Below are 15,609 nucleotides of genomic sequence, written 5' to 3'. Positions count from 1 at the left end.
CGATATATATGAGGCCCATTGGTGCGGCCCATGGATGTAATCCACTTGATGTATTTGATGGCCCATGGGTTGAGGCCCAATGTGATGTATATAAGGGCCACGAGTGAGGCCCAATGAGACATATGTGAGGCCTTTGTATAGGGCCGAATGTGATATATATGAGGTCCATTGCGATGTGTGATTACTCCATAATGTATGTAATGATGATTATGACGGGTCATGCCTTGGGAGCAATGATAGTTTAATGTTTACATTGATGGGCAATGATGGTTAGATGTCCACATTGTGACCTTCCATTAAGCCTTGTTAGGCCCATTCTTACCGATTCTGATTGCCGTGGCCGATTGACGATTCTGATTGATGTGACCAATTTACCAATTCTGATTATCGATCGATTCCGATTGACGTGACCAATTTGTCGATTCTGATTATCGATCGATTTCGATTGTCATGACCGATTGTCGATTCCGATTGACGTGACAGATTTACTGATTCTGAGTATCGATTGATTCCGATTGATGTAACTGATTTGTCGATTCCGATTATCATGGCTGATTGCCGATTCCGATTGACGTGACCGGTTGCCAATTCCAATTGTCGAGGCCAAGTATCGAGGCCGATTGTATAAGCCGATTCTGATTGTCGAAGCTGAGTATCGAGGCCGATTGTCGAGGCTGATTATATAGGCCAACTTTGATTGTCGAAACCAAGTATCGAGGCCAATTCTGAGTGTCGATTCAGATTGTTGAGGCCGATTTCGATTGCCAACGTCGATTATCGAGACCTATATGATATATATGCGACCTGTAGTTGAGGCCCATGGGCAAGGCCCATTGTGATGTATTCGTGGCCTATGGGTAAGGCCCATTGTGATACGTATTAGGCCCATGATGCATGACCCATTTGATGTATTCGAGACTCATGTATAAGACCCACATGTCATGTATTTGAGGCCTATGAACAGGGCCCACCTGATGTGTACATTTGGCCCTTGAGTAAGGCCCCATGATGTTATATATTAGGTCCTTGTGTGAGGTCATGTGTCCATTATATGTTTGGGTTTATGTGGCCCATTCCTTGGGGGCGATGTTGGTTAAATGTCCACATTGTTGATACCGATTATGCGTATGTGACAGCATAACATCATGATATATACTCATACGCATCATCTGCATGTATGTTATGAGATGTGATTGACCATTGCATATGTTATTGGGCAGAATGATATGAGAGTACTCCCTGATAGGCGGAGGTTACCTCACATGACGCACGACATGTGTAGGATTGATGAATGACTGGATTGTATGACTCATGCATCTTGCATTGTGTTGTGATTACTGTACGCCCTAACGACATTAAGACCGTATCCTCCACAGGCATGTCGTGGATGAACAGATGAGACATCAAAAATTTATTCTAGCATTGGGCTACCATAGATGGCCCTAGGTGAAAATTCTTAAACCCTCTTGGTACCAGAGGATGCCCTAACTTCGAGACCGAGTGGATACATGAGCGCTCGAGTGTCGAATACCAGGAGGCCACGTCTCTCACTGTGTCACGGTCGGTTGGGAGGGGGTGTGGCCTTACTCGCTCGAGTGTAGAGGACATTACTAGGCTAAGTTTAACCAGCTCATGAATGGGTCCGCTATCTACGTGCCGAATAGGTGTTGGCAAACTATTGGTCAAGCGGATAGTGAGGTTTCTTACGCTTACTTGGACTGTGCGGCTGGGAGAGCGGCAATGCCATTTGGAGTGTACTAAACTCCGGTGATGATCTCAGAGATGAACAGTACTGATAAGTGGACTTATTGAGCAAGAATTGCATATTCATTCATTCATTCATTCACTATCCACTCGGGTTGGTGGTGCGTAACTATTTGTTACGTGTAACATTGTATGGCTAGGATTTCGGTTGGGTGTGCGACTAACCTGAGATCAGGAGTTTACCACATTGATTTTAACTATTCAAATTTATGTATGGGACTGGTTTGGATAGAAGTCCCTTGTGATGGACCCCGTAGTCTGCAATACTGCGTACTATCATCCCGACCTCACACTTCTGCTTGGTCATTTCATTCGCATCGCATATTACATCCGCATGCATATGAGATTTTGAGTTACTGCGTCTTTGCATTTATATGGTCTAGATATAGCTGACGCTATTCATGAACTTATCAGGAATTGCATATTACATCACATCCTCGGCATCTGATATTTGATTCTTTATAACCCCTCATTTGCATAGTTGTCCTATATTCCGTATTTTGATATTAATTAACTCATGGACTTGTTCGTATTTCCACTTACTCTGTTATTGTATGATTTATGATCTTGTCAGTATTTCTGCTTACTCTAATAATTCATGATCTTGTTAATGTTTCTGCTTACTCTGATAATTCATGATTTTGTCAGTATTTCTGCTTATGCCGATATTATACGATTTATGGATTACTAGTATTTTCAGTATTGTATGATGATGGCATTGTATTAAATGTTTGACACTTACTTTATACACACACTTACACCACCCTCTAAGCTTTCTATAAGCTTATGCACGATAGATGCATGCAGGTGACGTTAGGTTGCAGCAGTGTTGAGCTTAGAGCGTGCAGCAATCTTCTGGAGCTTGATTTTCGATTAATATATTTTCCTTTCAACATTGTACTTAAATAATTATATTAGTGGATATGTGGTGATGATGATGTTGCCTTTGTAAATTGGGTAATCTTGTGGTTATGCTTATTACGAGTTAAATGTACAAAAAAATAAAAAAATCCTCCTTGTAGGATCCCAGGATCGGAATCTGGCGTATGAACGTTAGGAGCCGAGAATGGGGTACTATGGAGGCTGTCGGCACCGGATTCGGCGATCGGTATTCCTGTGAATCCGATTTTCGGGTTTGGGGCATGACATTTGAGAATATGTTAAGGTTTAGGTTTAGGAAATCGGGTTCGTGTTCGAGATTGGGTTTACGTTTGGGTTTTAGATTTAGGTTTAGGTTATAGGTTATAAGTTATAGGTTTAGGTTATAGGTTATAAGTGTAGGTTTAGGTTTAGGTTTTAGGTTTAGGTTATAGGTTTAAGTTTAGGTTTAGGTTATAGATTTTGGGATTTGAGAATAGGTTTAGGTTATAAGTATAGGTTTAGGTTTAGGTTTTATGTTTAGTTTAAGGTTATAGGTTTAGGTTTAGATTTAGGTTAGGTTATAGGTTAAGGTTTAGGGAATTGAGTTTAGGTTATAGTTTATAGGTTAAGGTTTATGTTATAGGTTAAGGTTTAGGTTTAGTTTAAGGTTTTAGTTTAGGTTTAGGTTATAGGTTTTGGGATTTTAGAATAGGTTTAGGTTAAGGTTATAAGTTTAGGTTTAGGAAATCGGGATTAGGTTTGGGTTCGAGTTTAGGTTTAGGTTTAGGTTAGGGAGTTGAGATTAGGATTAGGTGTAGGTTTAGGTTTATAGATTTGAGAATACGTTAAGGTTTAGGTTAAGGAAATCGGGTTCTGGTTCGAGATCAGGTTTACGTTTGGGTTTTAGGTTTAGGTTTAGGTTATAGGTTTATGTTATAGGTTGTAAGTGTAGGTTTAAGTTTAGGTTTTAGGTTTAGGTTATAGGTTTTGGGATTTGAGAAGGTTTAGGTTATAATTATAGGTTTAGGTTTAGGTTTTATGTTTAGGTTAAGATTATAGGTTTAGGTTATAGGTTTGAGTTTAGGTTATAAGTGTAGGTTATAGGTTTTGGTTTAGGTTAGGTTATACGTTAAGGTTTAGGGAATTGAGTTTAGGTTATAGGTTAAGGTTAGGTTATCGATTAAGGTTTAGGTTTAGGTTAAGGTTATAGGTTTTGGGATTTGAGAATAGGTTTAGGTTAAGGTTATAAGTTTGGGTTTAGGAAATCGGGTTCGGGTTCGGGATCAGGTTTATGTTTGGGTTTTCAAGTTTAGGTTTAGGTTTAGGTTTGAGAGTTGAGATTAGGATTAGGTGTAGGTTTAAGTTTAGGGATTTGAGAATACATTAAGGTTTAGGTATAGGAAATCAGGTTCGGGTTCGAGATCGGATTTACATTTGGGTTTTAGGTTTAGGCTAAGGATTTAGGGATTCAGATTCGGGTTCGGGATCGGGTTTAGGTTTAGGTTTAGGTTTTACGTTTAGGTTAAGGTTACATGTTTAGGTTATAGGTTTAGGTTTAGGTTATAAGTGTAGGTTATAGGTTTAGGTTTAGGTTAGGTTATAAGTTACGGTTTAAGGAATTGAGAATAGGTTAAGGTTTAGGTTTAGGAAATCGGGTTCGGGTTCGGGTTTAGGTTTGGGTTTTCAAGTTTAGGTTTAGGTTTAGGTTTAGGGAATTGAGTTTAGGTTATAAGTTTAAGTTATATGTTAAGGTTATAGGTTAAGGTTTAGGTTTAGGTTTAGGTTATAGGTTTTGAGATTTTAGGTTTGGGTTAAGGTTATAAGTTTAGGTTTAGGAAATCGGGCTCGGGTTCGGGTACAGGTTTAGGTTTGGGTTTTCAAGTTTAGGTTTAGGTTTAGTTTAGGGAGTTAAGATTAGGATTAGGTGTAGGTTTAGGTTTAGGGATTTGAGAATACGTTAAGGTTTAGGTTTAAGAAATCGGGTTCGGGTTCGAGATCGAGTTTACGTTTGGGTTTTAGGTTATAAGTTATAAGTGTAGGTTTAGGTTTAGGTTTTAGGTTTAGGTTATAGGTTTTGGGATTTGAGAATAGGTTTGGGTTAAGGTTATAAGTTTAGGTTTAGGAAATCGGGTTTGGGTTCGGGTTTAGGTTTGGGTTTTCAAGTTTAGGTTTAGGTTAAGGAGTTGAAATTAAGATTAGGTGTAGGTTTAGGTTTAAGGATTTGAGAATACAATATTTAGGTTTTAGGTTTTAGTTTAGGTTATAGGTTATAGGTTTAGCTTTAGGTTATAAGTGTAGCTTATAGGTTTAGGTTTAGGTTAGGTTATATGTTAAGGTTTAGGGTACTGAGTTTAGGTTATAGGTTAAGGTTAAGGTTTAGGTTTAGGTTAAGGTTTAGGTTTAGGTTAGGTTTAGGTTATAGGTTATAGGTTATACCTTTAGGGAATTGAGAATAGGTTTAGCTTATAGGTTTAGGGTGTGGTTTAGGTTAAGGGTGTGGTCCATGTAAATACAGATATAATCACGGCTTGTCCAAATGTCTAGGCCCCTCCAATGTTGTCCATAGGAAATGGACAGCTTCATCATGGTCATAACAGTGGTTCCCACCTTACAGGGACCCCCACTCATCCGGATAGCTCCGACACACATTCGGGTTTGCTCCATTAATTTCGAGCAAATACATAAACACAGCCTGTCTAAATGGTCAGGCCCCTCCAATGCTGTCCATAGGAAATTGACAGCTTCATCATGGTCATAACAGCGGTTCCCACCTTCCATGGACCCTCGCCCATCTGGATAGCTCCGACGCACATCCAGGTCTGCTCCATTAATTTTGAGCAAATACATAAATACAGCCTGTCCTAATGGCCAGGCCCCTCCAAAGCTGTCCATAGAAAATGGACAGCTTCATCATGGTCATAACAATGGTTCCCACTTTCTAGGGACCCCCGCTCAACATCCGGATACCTTCGACGCACATCCGGGTCTGCTCATTTAAATAAAATGGATTATCAAGATCATTTAAATAAAATCAAGTCCAATCAACAACCTGACCTGGAGGATTCTGTTAGTATTGTTGACGGTGCCTCGAACCTTATTTAAATCTAGGTTGCAATCTGTGACCACTGATGCTATTTGTCTTTCTGTGAAGTTGGCGACGATTTCTGCATCAAACTCGGCGAAAGCAGCCCTAATGATAAAGAATATTTCTTTCCATGAATTCATTATCTCTCTTATAGGTTTAATTTTTTAACTTTCCATTACAATAATAACTACCTGAAATCATGGCATTTTCTCAAGATAGAAGTCCAATCCATCCCAACTTGTGCACCTGTTAGGATAAGTAATTCAAACAACATCCTACAACACATTTAAATGCCCAATCAGTCTCACTCCAGTCTTATATATTGAATGCCTAATGTACAGTCTCTTGAATTGGTGCAAACCATACCTGAATTGAGTGTAATGAATCTACATCTCTTCTGCTATTGAGTGTAATGAATCTACTCGAAGAACCCATCCAGGAGCTCTGGTCAGTCGATAGAAATTAATCTTGTGCTCTATTTTTTTTTCAACTGCTATCATTTGAAGACTTCTCAATAGGGGAAGAACTCTAAACATGAGATCGTGTTGGTTGATTCAACTCATCTTGTCCTCTGTCTTCACTCCAACCACCAATAGCTGAAGATCTTTCTGTATGGGTACCCTTTCGGTTCTGACTACCCCAGACAGAATTAGATTGACCATGCATCTTATCCTTATGCCAAACATGTGGTTTGGCAGATGAATCATTCGTTTAGTTCTAATAATTTACATCTTGGGATTTAGCATCTTGAACCCTCTCATTTCCTGCCTCATTTGATTTCCAACCTCCCCAGGGAGTAGATTGATCAGATTGAACATGCTACTTCATTGCTTACTTCTTTTTCATCAACATCTGCACTTAGACATTCATTACTTACTTCTTTTTCACTAGAAATAGTGCTCACCAAATGGAGGAAATCATACACATCTGTTACGACATCTAGATTTGATGCCACCTTGCAAAAAGAAGAAAGAAGGTGATTCATATTTATGCTTATGAAACAAAGTCTAATAGTTTACACAGCTAGGTTATTAAACTAATAAATTCTAAGAAAAATAGCAAGTGCCAAGACCTATGGCATAAAAAAAATAATCATTGCATGGATTAACAATTAAACAACAATGGTAAAGGGAAGAAAACTTTCTTTCTTGCTCCACATAATCTGGAAAGGTGTTCCTGTGCCAACAACGACATGTTTACCCCAAGAACATGATGTAACTATACTGGATAGTCAATCTGTGTGACACCTTTCAGCTGCTCTCTCAAAACATTTAATTGGCCTCTGCATCCATAAAAATTATAAAGATTGGCTAAACCCTTACTAATAAAAATTTAGTATGGCACAACGGTAATTCTTCCCTTGAACGTCATGGAATTTAATATCAACAGACATTGGCAAGACTCAACATTAATCCATCTTTACTTTAAACATTGGGCTTTAAGTCAGGACTTAGGCTGATTCTCAAGTCATATGCCACATGTACAAGGCCATGCTAGACCCGGACCTAGGCTCATGCCAGACCAAATTAAATTTTAGTATATAAAAGAAGATTAATTCAAATGCATGGAAAAATAGTGATATTTGTGCTTAACCAAGGCAAGACTGACTTTTTCAGTTGACTAACTAAGGATCTATTAGTGTAAGCAGCTCTAAGTCATGCATAAAATGAGGTGGAGTTTGGGAAATAAAATAAAAGCAAGAGGTTTTTTTTTTTTTTTTTTGGAATACATTCTAGATTCCTTCCCATCATATTTAGAGATGATGGCTGATACATGCACATTCATTTACTACTTTTTTTTTTGGTCAAATATTAAAGATGTCAGTAAAATAACCAAGGCATGGTTACCCTTTATTTCCATCTTATGAACTGCAAATGACATTCACTATCTATAATTCCTTTCTAAATCATGGTAAAATAAAAAGAAAGATTAAATGCTCTTACATCAACTGAATATGCACTTCCGAACGGGAACTTAAGAAGCATGGCCCAAAGAAGCGGAGGGGACTGAAACATGAAGGCCACTGCAATACTCTGAAATGATGAATGAAATATTAGAGCATATAAAAAATAGCATAACTTCACTCATTGTCACTATCATCATAATCATCACAGCCTTTTGGTCGGCTTTACAGATCGTAACTTAACACACTACCCATAAAAATGACAGCAATTGCAGCTGAACATAAGCATAGAGTAGACATTAGAAAATCCTTACTACTAGGAATTGTTTTGGGCACCTAATTGGAGCCCTACTAATGAAACTTGCAGATTATTCACTACACAATTGTGAGAGCTTCAAGCTGCACAACATGCAAGCCCTACTGTGTGGACACCCTGGTCCAGAGATCAGGCCAATCTGCTCATCACATGAGCCATTCATGTGCCAGATAAATGGAAACAAAAGGATATGAATGATGGCCCACCCTTAATGTATATATGTGGCCCATCAACTGATTAGACAAGCTTGAGATTTGGACCATCAGCTGATCAGACAAGTTTTAGGCCAGGGCACCTACAATGGTAGTATGTTTAAGATTTCCAAGCACAAAACGAACTAAAACTCCAGATTTCATAAAGAACTTATAGTGCAAATGTTTACTACTTGCGAGATGAGATACCAGAGAAGTAGAGACGACAGTCAATGCTATTTCAGTTGCCATTGACAATTCACCAGAAGCAAGCAGAAGATAAGGATTGCTAATCTGAAGAAGAAGAATATCAACCATCAATTAGGACCATAACATGCCATTAACAAAAGATGAAATATATCAGTTGGAGGTGAACATGGATTCTGTATTAGAATGAAAAATAGAGAGAAGTTGTACAAATGGAAAGCAACTGATTATGAAACACCAGTAGCCAAAGTGAATCTTATCACTGTCCAATCGAATCCAAATGATGAGAGCCAAGCCCTATTCCATTACAACATATCTTGAAAAGTCAGAGCAAATATATCAGCTTCCCATTGTCCTCCTGCTAAGGTTGTGATTGTGCATGTGAAAAGATCCACATACATCAAACTTCCACTACAGGTGTTTCTCAATGGATGATTCCCTGTATTAAAGGTGAAAAAAGGAACCATCACAAACTTAACATCAGCCATCTCATATGATTCTACTGCATTTTGAAATCGCACTGATTGCCCTGAATAAGGCAAAGAGAAAAACATGTATATTTTTGTCAATCACAGATGCTGCAGCTAAGGAAACCAAATCTTGATGGCCCTGAATAAGGCAAAGAAAATGGGTACGATTATGAAAAGCATAATCATGCTTCAGTTTCTAATAAGAAAATATTCTAAAGCTCATCCATTTTTAAATGCAAAATGCATGATTAACATATCTAAAACTTGTCCATTTGTAATAATTCCCCACAAAATAAAATCTTAGAGGATCAAAGAAGAATAAGCATTGGCAATAGTAGTTGGAACAACACTATTGTTACGCTCCTACACCAGCAGAAACATAATGAAAAAACAGGATCAGAGAAACAAGTAGGAGATGGATGTAGTGATAGTTATTTGGATAGAAAAATCAGAAATTAGGAATTTCAAATCCCAAATCCAGTAATTAGGGTTTTCTGATTTGAATCCCCAAATCAGAAATTAGGGATTTCAAATCCTAAGTCCCATATTGGGGATTCCAGTCATATACACATAATCTAGTTGAAATTAGGGAATTTTTTTTGGATTCGAATAAGTCAATTAGGGATTTTGAATTCAAATCCCAAATCTAGTTGCCAGATTGGGGATTTCAATCTGGAATCAGATTGGGGATTCCATATCATACCTGGAGTAAACTTCGCTCGATCTCGTGACGGATGTGGAACTCCTCGCCATCATCCATGGTTATCACCTGTGGAAATCCTCCACTCAAGCTCCGACAGCCATGTTCGAGGTGAGAGAGAGAGAGAGAGAGAGAGAGAGAGAGAGAGAGAGAGAGAGAGAGAGGGCACGTGGAGAGTGAGAGAACGGGGGTAGATTGGGCGCGACTTTGTTTTGAGCGCGCGCCCAATTTTGGGCGAGACCATGGATGGTGCTCTGTGGACCCTACCATGATGTATGTGTTTCATCCATTCCGTTCATCTATTTTTAAAGATCATTTTAGAGCTTTATGCCAAAAATTAGAGGGATATAAATCTCAGGTGGTCCACACGGCATGAGAACAATATTGATTGGATATCCACCATTAAAATCCTCCTAAGGCCCACTGTACTATTTATTTCACATACAATTTGTTGATTTGGTCATACAGGACCAGATGAAGGGAAAAAACAAAAATCACCTTGATCCAAAACTTTTATGGCTACCAAAATGTTTTTAATGGTCGACGCTCATTCAACACTGTTTCCTGTAATGTGGTCCACTTGAGATTTGGATATATCTAATTTTTTGTCTCATATTGTAAAATTATCTGTAAAAATATATGGACGACATGGATAAAACACATACATCATGGTGGGGGCCATAGAGCACCAACCACCAGTCATTGGCTGGTGTCAGGGGGAGTAGCCAATCCATTCCCAAGCGTATTGAGTAAATCCTGTGGGGCCCACCATGATTTATTCATTTTATCCACTCCATCCATCCATTTTAACATATAATTTAATTACATAAGCTCAAAAATAAAGCCTATAAAAATCTGAAGTGGACCACATGTCACGCCCCAAACTCGAAAAACGGGCTCACAAAATTTCCGATCGCCGAATCCAGCATCGACAGCCTCCGTAGTGCCCCATTTTCGGATCCCGGCACTCACATGCCAGATTCCGATCCTGGGATCGTACAAGGAGGATTTTCAGTATGATTTTTTTTTGTAATGGAGCATAACTACAAGCATAACCAAGTCACAAAACAACATCACCACATATCCACTATATCAAAAAATTTAAGTACAATGCGGAAAGGGAAATACAGGGTGATAAAAAAACCTCCAAAATGATCAGATACGCGCTTCTGCCTCAATGCTGCTACTGTCCAACGAAACCTGCACGCAACGGTCGTGCATAAGCTTACAAAAGCTTAGAGGGTGGTGTAAGTGTGTGCGCAAGGTAAGCGCCTAGTGTACAATATCAGAGTAATGCGGAAATATGCGGTAAGTCCATGAATGCTATCAGCTGTACCAAAGCCATGTGATGCAAGGCATGAATGCTATCGGTCATACCAAGACCATGTGATGCGAGGCCTATGTAGCCAAATGTCATATGCGAGATGCAAAGCAAGCATGCCAGTCCTCATCAAGTACACATATCAGTACAGTTCCTCTTTGGATATCACCGGGGTCTAATACACTTCACACTAACTGCTCTTTCCTAGCTGCACAGCCAAGCAATTGGAATAGACCTCACTATCTACTTGAACAGTAGTCTACCAATACCTACCCGGCTTGTCAATAACGGACTCATTTGCAAGCTGGTCAAACTCAGCCTAGCTTATATCCCCCTCACTCGGGCGGATAAGGCCACACTCCCTTCTAACCGACCACGACACAGTGAGAGACGCGGCCTATTAGTATTCGGCACTTCGGCGCTCGTGTATCCACTCGGTATAAACGTTGGAGCATCTCCTGGTACCAAAAAGGTTCTGAGACTCTCACCCAAGGACATCTTAAGTACCCACAGTGCTAGAACCAAGTATTTTCGGTATCCAATACAGTCATCCACGATGTACCTGTGGAGCCACAACCCTGATGTCGCTAGGGCGTATAATGATCATGTCATACAAATACGAGATGCATGAATCACACCGTCAAATCATATGACAATCCAGTGCGTACCACGCGATCATGTGGGGCACTCCATCTCATAAGGAGTCCTGTAAATGTCTCAGCCCAACTGGCTTATGCTATGATCAAACATTCCTCATATCAAGCATACATATGATGCGTATGGGCATGAGTCATAGAACTATATGGTACCGTTGAATAGCCCATTTTAATCATGTTTGTGTTGCAAGGTGGAATTGCGAGTTGAGACTGGATCGGGATGCTAAAAGCACGGATTTAACGTTCAGAATGCACCAAGGCAAGGGACGGACTCTAGGGGACCAAGATCGACGGAATTACATGCCAGGGATCCGCGAAAATCGAGAAACTGAAGCTCAAGCAGCCTGAAAGTCAGCCAGAATGCAAGATCACTGGGTTTCCATCATCTTTTTGGCTCGAAACTTTATACATGGCTCGAGGACCAAAAACTAACCGTACACGTCAAATTTCAGCCATTGGATCCTCGTGAAAGTGGCTGAACTAACAGATCACTCCATAAAATCCTGATTTGGGGCCCACCCGCTGTCCAGATACGCTTTAACTTCGGCCCCCACGGCTTAAATGAAATGGGGAACAAGATGGATGGTGTGGATTTCTCATAATCATCATACAATGTACATAGTACACTTTTTGCACTAAGAGTGCATGGCAACACAGGGACGTCTCTCTTCAAAAACAGAACTCTATTTTTGTCATGAAACAGAGACTGCGGATGATCTCAGTGGGCCATCATCATGGTCCAAATGCTCAATCCGAGTCGTCCATCATGCAGAGGGGCTCGATTTAGCCAAACCCATGTTGACTTTATGCACTCATGCACGCACACGTGTTGGTTTCAATAGTCACAAATGGATTGCCCTACAACTATTGCAGCTGATTTCTTCCGTGGGTCACGCCAAATCTGATCCAAAATCCATCCCTCTTACCAAAATTTTGTCACGAATCTTATGGACGGCGTGGATTCATCAAACGACAGGGGATTTGGGCCCCACCAGTTACGCAGAGAAGGCCTTATGCATGTATTACGCACGGACGTGCGTCCGGACGTCGTGGGGCGTTGTATGACCCATATGGCGATCGGATTTCTGATCCGAACCATCTGAATGCTAACTCAGGAGGTCTTGATCCTAGACATGCAGCCAGATGCAGGGTTAAATCAGCAACGGGACCAGCTTTTGGGTAGGAGCAAGTTTTTGCGAAACGCTTCGCAGGTGGTTCTCAAACGTGATACGCACGCTGTTGTACGTATTATCCACCGCCGTTACACGCAGGTTGGCCATGTCTATAAAAGCAAAAGAAAACGGAAGCAAAAAGGGGAGCGCTGGAGCAGGACTGCTGAGCTGTGGGGAGAGTGCAGCAAGACAGTGGGTGTGCTCGGTTTTGGAGAGAGAGCAGCAAGACAGTGGGCAGAGGCAGCCGTGGGAAGAAAAGGGAACGGAGAGAGAAAGGGAAAAAGAGAAGTTGGGACGTGAGCAGCATCGCTTGGGCTGGACCTGGAACTGATTTTTCTTGTCCTTTTCTTTTCTCCTTCTTTTGTTTTTGATATTTGAATTTAGCCCATTCATGTGTGGCTAAACCTCTTAGCTAGGGCTAAGAGGTGAAGCCTGTAGCGAGATGGGAGATTTTACTGTGTGCCTTTAATTCATAAACTGAATTTGATATAGTTGATTATTAAAGGAATATTTTTCTTAGTCTTTTATGGTCTGTTGTGATTGAAATTACAATGGGTTTGCAATGGCTTTGAGTATTTCTTTTCCCTTTTTATGTTTATGAAGTCAGGAACCCCTGTTGTTCATCATTGTCCCATGGGCATGGTAGGATGACAGTACCCTTCCTGATCCTCATACATTGTTGGTTGGTTGGTAATTAGTTTAATTCTGTTGTTTACTTTGTCGCCTGGGTATGGCTTGGTGATGGAATCCATTCTAATTCATATACCTTTCACCTCTTGAAAACTATATCAAAGGAAGTCTAGTTAAATTCCATGATTTCTAAAGCAGGCATAATTTCTCCCTGATCTCTACAAGTGGATCCTCTGAATCCCTAGTTTCTTCCTCTGAATTCCTTAAAGTTTTAGATAATTATTTCACAATTATTCCTTAAACTCTATTTGGTTTAGATCACATCTTAGTCTAGTTCTAGTTCTACTTGGTTTCAGATAACGTACAGGTATCAGTCCCTGTGGATTCGACCTCGGTCTTACCGAATTTATTACTACATCACAACCCTATACTTGGGGAGTGAACACTATACTAAGTATGTTATAAGGTGATGAACTATCCTCACGACGAAGACGAGCCTAGATGGCCTACGCACAACAAATATGGGCCTATCAATGGGCCTTAGGGAGATTTATAATGCGAACATTAAGCCAACATTATTCTTACAATGTGGACGTCTAACCAATATTGCTCCCAAGGCATAGCCCACCATAAAACATCATTACACAACCCATGGAGGCATCACATATTGCAATGGACCCTAAGAACATCCTATAACGTCTTGAAAAAATCCGTACAAGGACCCCAGTACCACCTCAGGCAGAAATCACCTAAGACCAAAACCTTTAGAAATTAGGTTAATATTAGCAAGTGTTAAACTAGAGTAGTTGTGAAATTATCACTAATCACTTTAAATATGATCTACAAGATCCAAAACGTGCAGAATCATTGATGCTACATTACCCTGAAATCTAGAATCCATCTCAAAATCCAGTTGCTCTCGGGAGCATCTTAAAACTTCATATCGGACCTGGACCGCACGTTGAAAGTCCGATGACCCCGAAACTATACGAATATGACCGCATTTCTGGGCTTAACAACCGTCTCGGAAATCAAGTCCTAATTGTGTCTAGAAATGCACAACTTGAGCCTGGAGTAAAGTGTGTGAGAAACGTGAAAATATTTAGAAATAAAATTCGAATTTATGTAATCTGAGTCGTATCGCTTGTGGGCCAAATATAAGGATTTAGACCATCAGAATCTAACCCAAATACACCGTTGAATCAGGAGAAATGTCCTACACATGTCGGTGTACTTGTGACCCTGATCGAGTGACCATGACTGTTGAATTGAAACTGGTCCGCCACGGTCGATCTGCAAACCCGATCGGAACGAAAACTCAGCCTGACCTAGATCCAATGTTAGGGAGCTTAAGTCCGATTGCACATAGAAAAGGGGCCACCAGAAGTGCTCCGTTAAGCTGAAATAGATGCCCTTTGGATATAACCTAAGTATACCTTGTCCCTGGGGCCATTTCCATCAATTCTGGGCCTATATAAGGACCTTAAACACTCTCTCTTATATTCCATACGAATTTCAAAACTCTAAGAAAGAGCATAGAGGAAAAGGAAAGGAAAGAGAGAGAGTGAGAGAGTGAGTTGGAGATTCTTCCTGGGATTTGATTCCGCTATTCCACGCACTCAACCGCCATTCCTACATCGCTATTCTGGTGATTTCGACTCCGTACTTAGGTAAGAAAACTTAACCCTAATTTGTCTTAGGGTTTCTAACTATTGTAATAGATGAAATAGTTGACCTATTCCCTGATATAGGTTATTGTGGTGCCGTAGACAAGACTTAGCCTGTAAAACTGAGTTTGCTACGAGTCTACCGGCGAAAGGTACGGATTATAAATGTTTAGGTTATGGTTTTCAAGGCTTTCAATGTCAGTTAATGATTTATGACTGACTTGAATTGCTATCACTTGCTTAGACACGTTGCTCCCGCACTTTACACATATATATGAACTATGTTGAATGTAGTGTATTCTTGTGTTTGTTGAAATATTTGTATGAGGATGGATTTTGAATATGAATTTTCCATGATTAACTATTGTAGTCATATGGTTGAGGTATACATGACAATTCCTTAGCGAAAGGATTTGTCCTAATATGTGCTATCACCAACATACTTCATGTATGTTGGAATATGTAGTCCAAATGTTTGTAGAAATGTCTGAATGAACAAGTGTGCAATAATTGTACTTTATATGGGTGTTGAGATAAGATTCTCAACTACCTTAACGATGTGTATGATTTTCTCCATGTAATTTGTATTCTTTGTCTGTTTTACTTAGGCACCGCATATGTGTGAATTCATATTTAAGTTGAAATCCATCAAATACTCATATGCTA

General features: G+C 39.9%; 1 long non-coding RNA gene across 1 annotated transcript; it reads right to left on the bottom strand.

The window, feature by feature from the left end:
• Positions 1–5,124: 5,124 nt before the first annotated feature.
• Positions 5,125–6,143, bottom strand: LOC131255831 (uncharacterized). Its single transcript, XR_009176474.1, has 3 exons — positions 6,077–6,143; positions 5,902–5,985; positions 5,125–5,815 (listed from the first exon to the last, which is right to left on the bottom strand). It is a non-coding gene; the product is annotated as an uncharacterized LOC131255831 (long non-coding RNA).
• Between the last annotated feature and the right edge of the window lie 9,466 nt (positions 6,144–15,609).

The sequence above is a fragment of the Magnolia sinica genome, chromosome 9 (genome assembly GCF_029962835.1).
Source record: "Magnolia sinica isolate HGM2019 chromosome 9, MsV1, whole genome shotgun sequence".
Lineage (NCBI taxonomy): Eukaryota > Viridiplantae > Streptophyta > Magnoliopsida > Magnoliales > Magnoliaceae > Magnolia > Magnolia sinica.
The sequence above is the reverse complement of the archived record's forward strand: the minus strand, read 5'-3'. Positions and strand labels throughout refer to the sequence as shown.